This window comes from Mobula hypostoma, unplaced genomic scaffold, assembly GCF_963921235.1.
Source record: "Mobula hypostoma unplaced genomic scaffold, sMobHyp1.1 scaffold_36, whole genome shotgun sequence".
NCBI lineage: Eukaryota > Metazoa > Chordata > Chondrichthyes > Myliobatiformes > Myliobatidae > Mobula > Mobula hypostoma.
In genome coordinates, this window is record NW_026948187.1 from 6947710 (window position 1) to 6952745 (window position 5036).

Genomic DNA, 5036 nt, shown 5'->3' on the forward strand with positions numbered 1-5036 from the left:
CTCCGATTTTATTACTCTTTTTAAAAAACGAACATTTTAAAGGCCCCTTAAACACCCGCACCACTCACCTTCAACCCCGATATATTGACATGATTTCTGGATGTTATGTTTCTGTGGAATCCATTGCATTCTTGCTTGTTCAGTGTGTAATATCACATCCGGACCGACATGAAAATAAACTATGGTAAAATGATCCATGAAGGAGTCAACCAATCAGCTCCGTCGGCAAGTGCATTTCCGGAAACAATTTGCCCGAAAGAGGGCGCTGTTGGATCACGGGATCCGACAGAGAGTGCACTCCGAGACGGGAACGGCAGTCCATTCTGCTCATCGAAACGTACTAATGTCAGTTCAAACGAGGTAATCATGAAACCAATCTCGTTACTTTTTCCGTGTCTCTGTCGATCTATCATTTATCGTATCTCGCTCAATAGACGTTCTGAACCCTCAATCAACCTGCATGCGCGCCTACCTGTCTTATTTTTCTGTTGCTCTGAACTATCCCTTTCTATTTTTATATCTGCATATCTATCTATCTATCTGTTATAACATCCACAAACTCCACATCAGATTATGCCACAGCACGGATCAGGTCAGAGCTTTCAAACTGACAGTTTGCAAGGACAGTAAGGTCTCGTAAAATGGCCGCACCATCTTCAGATCTCAAAGTGGCAAGTGCTTTTACTATCAAAGGAGACATCAATGATACAACTTTGCAATTCGTCAAAATCCCATTATCAGAGCACTCCCAAATCCGGTGACCCTACCACATCCGTCGAATCCCCAGCCCTAAACTCCAAATCCACCGACACACCCGAACTCGTGCGCACCCCTAAATCCTGTGACTTTCAATTATCCCTGGACATGTCCGAAAACCAGTAATGCTCTGACTCCATTGGCACCCACAAATCTGTCCGTACCCCCGCATCCGATGGCACTCCAGGTTCTTCTGACACCCCCTAATCCTTTTACACCCCTAATTCGCGCGCACACAAAGCCATTTACAACTCCCAAAATCTGCTGAGAATCCAATTTATGATTGCAACTGGAGATCGCTGATGCACCTCAAATTCTGCTGATACCTGCAATTAGGTTAACACCCCTAAATTCTCGAGCATCTATCCACAATCCGCACGCACCCCGCAAATGTGCTGACACGCGCAAATCCACACGAGTCACCCCTTGCCCAACATCCTCAGATCTATTGACATCCTCATGCCCGCCGACATCCAGTAATTCGGTGACAGCTCAATGCCTGCTGTTACCCTCAAATTTGTTGAACTTGAAATGCACGTGCGACCAAAATATGGTGACAACACCCCCCATATATCCGACGACAACCTGAAATCCGCCGAATCCTACAAATCTGTGCGCACCACAATTTTCACAACCCGTAATCCCAGCTCAGCACCAAATCCCGGTCACCTGTCGATATTCAGAAATACCGTGAAAACCGCTGAAACGCCAAAATGTGCCCGCGGCCACAAACCCGCCGACACAACCAAACCTGTTGACAGCCAGTATCCGCCGATAACAAAAATGGCAAGAAGAAAGGTCAATCTTGAAATGAGAATTCATTGTCAAAGCATGTATAAATTATATATCCTTGAAATACGCCACAGCTCAAAATCTGAGCGCCTTTGATTTTCGCTGAACCTCCCAAATTCGGTGACACGGCCACATCCGGGTGCGCTCCCAAATTTACGCGCTTGGATACATAGGTGTGTGCGTGTCGATCGAGACAGGGCATGCAGTCCCCAAGCGATTTAGAAGGAGGGGTGATAGTTGCAGCGGCGGATGCATAAATGTGGACCGAACCGGATTATGGTTCAGAAGCTGGAGGGAGTCTTTGGTTTTCGAAGATATTGGAGTGTCTATGAAATGAGATGCTCCAGCAATAGAAAGTCTGTAATGATTTTGTGGGAGAGCGGGGTTTAAAAAGCTAAATGGCGTCTGGATGTAATTAGCCATAACTGTTTGTTTCTTTAATTCTGACTGTACATTAAGAAACTGGGACATATATTCTTGCTGGCATTCGCGGTTTACGAAAGAAATACAATGGGATCGGTAAAAAAAATGCACGCAAAACTGAACGAAAACCGATATGCAAAAGAAGATAAACTCAGCGAATACATAAAAAATAACATCAATAATATTAATCATAATGGAATCAATCAAAACATATATAGTCATGAGTTGTACAATCCTTGAGAGTGAGTCCGTAGGATTCTCATATTGTGATAATAAAGGCTCTTGTAACAACTGCAGACAGGAAATGAGAGCATGGCTCAGATGTTCGGTGTCTTTCATAGTGGATGCTGTTTTCTTGTGGGAGCGTTTCTGGTAAACATGATCTGGCTGCGATTGCGATGTAAGGCCGCATTTGGAGTATTGTTCTAGTGTTATAATGTTAAGACCATAAGTCAATAGGAGCAGAATTAGGCTGTCGGGCCCATCGAGTCTGCTCCGCTACTCTATCATTGTTGATACTTTTTAAAATCTCCTCCTCAACCCTAGTTCCGGGCCCTCTCCCTGTAACCTTTGATGCCATGCCTAATCGTGAATATATCTATCGCTGCCTACAAAGACCCAACAACCTGGTCTCGGCAGCTGTATGTGGCAACAAAATCCACAAATTCACCATACTTTCGCAAAAGAAATCTGTCTGCATATTCGTATTGAAAGGTCACCGCTCTATCCTGAGGCTGTGCCCTCTTGTCCTAGACTCTCCTACCATGGGAAACATCCTTTCGACATCGACTCTGTCTAGGCCTTTCAACATTCGAAAGCTCTTCAATGAGATCGCCCCTCATCCTTCTGAATTCCAGCGAGTGGAGACACAGATCCATCAAACGTTCTTCCTCCGATAACCCTTTCATTCCTGGTATCATCTTTGTGAAGCTCCTGTTGGCCCTCTGCAATGCCAGCACATCTGTTCTAAGATGAGGGGCCCAAAACAGTTCGTAATACACAAGATGGGGCCTCGCCAGTGTGTTATAAAGCCTCAGCATCACAGCCTTTCCCTTGTATTCTAGATCTCTTGAAATAAATGCTAACATGGCATTTGCCTTCCTCAACCACGGACTCAACCTACAAGTTAACCTTCAGGGTGTTGGGTACAAGGATTCCCAAGTCCCTCTGCATCCCATATTCCTAGCGCTTTTTTTCACTTTTCAGAAAATAGTCTGCACTTTTATTTCTACTGCTAAAGTTGATGGCCATGTATTTTCAAAGATTGTATTTCATTTTTCACTCTCTTGCCCATTCTCCTTATCTGTCGAAGCTCTTCTGCATCTTACCTGTTCCCTCAACACTGCCTGCTCCTTCACCAATCTTCGTATCGTCTGCAAACTAGGCAACAGAGTCATCCATTACATCATCTAAAATGTATCATTTATATATAGCAGCAGAAGAAGTCGCCCGAAGACCGACTCTGCGGAACGCCACTCGTCACTGGTGGTCAACCAGAAAAGGATCTTTTTATTCCCACTCGCTGCCTCCTACCAAACAGCCAATGCTCTCACCATGTTCGTAACTTTACGAGTCGGCAGCGAGCTGATACATCTTTCCCCTCTGTAACTACTCCCAAGATAGTGAGATCCTACTGAGAAGATGAGCTGGAGAGTCCTTGAAAACCTGTCCACAGGTCTTAGGATCAGTCCTGCGTTGAGCCGGGTGAAGCTATCCACTCCGGTTGTGCGTCTGACGGTTGGAAGGTTATAGCTGTTCCTGAACCTGCTGCTGTGACTCCTCAGGCTGCTGGGCCTCCTGCCCCATGGCGGTAGAGAGACGAGTATATGGCCGATATGGAAGCAATCCTTGATCTCAGATGATGTTTTCTGGTGATGGGGCAGAATGTGCTCCTCAGGTTGTCAGTGTCTCCTACATAGCTTTCCGAAGTTGACAACTTCCTTAACTTAATTTATCTCTCCAAAGGGACCCACAGGATTATCCTAATATTGCTCTGCTTCCTGATCGGATAAGGCGGCGTGGCCGTTCTTGCTTCCGGCATACATAACAGTTCTCAAACATCCATTCCGCAGACAGACCTTACTGGAGTCGGAGAGGTGACGAGGTGCTGGGAGAAAGAAGGAGAGGGGCTGGGGTAGGTCACCAGCAACGAACTCAGCCCCTCAGACGGCTGACTGTGCTCGGCGATGGTTTGCAGGATTGGTTAACGACTGGCATCTTCCAACCCCAAAGCCGAACACCACTGAGCTGTTAAAATTATTTATTAGTAACGAAAGATATGTAGGCGCGTGGCCAGGTGGTTAAGGGGTCCGTCTAGTTCGAGCCTCAGCGGAGGCAGCGTGTTGTGTCCTTGAACAAGGCACTTAAGTACAAATGGCTCTGCGATAACACCGGTGCCAAGTTGTACGGATCCTAATGCCCTTCCCTTGGACAACATCCATGGCATAGAGAGGGGAAACTTGCAGCATGGGCAACTGCTGGTCTTCCATACGACGTTGCCCAGGCCTGCGCCCTGGAATCCTTCCAAGGCGCAAATCCATTGACTTGCGAGACTAACTGATGCCTATAAATATATAATGAACCTTGTACATGTGGATATATTATGCACGAGCACATACACACACACACACACACACACACACACACACACACACACACATACACATACACATACACATATTATGCATATCAATTCTGAATTTTGCAGCAGATTCCTCAAGCAATTCCAAGCCTCTTCCACCACCATTGTTCACTTGCTGCCAACAGAAGGCAGCTAAAAATATAGCTGCGACAAGATGAAGTATAAAAGTCAGCAAGCCAATGATATCAAACAGGATAACAACATATATATAAACGAAATAAAGAGAGTAGATATAGCACCACCGAAAAATGACCAGGTACGCGGAAATAAAGAATAAGTTTTTTGCATCCGTCGCCATTGTGCAAGACACTAGCTGTATGCGGGAATTTCGGGAATATCAGGGGCAGAAGTGATTGCCGCTGCTTCTACTGTGGAGAAAATGATTTGGAAATCGAAAGGTGTGAAGGCAGATAAGTCACATGGA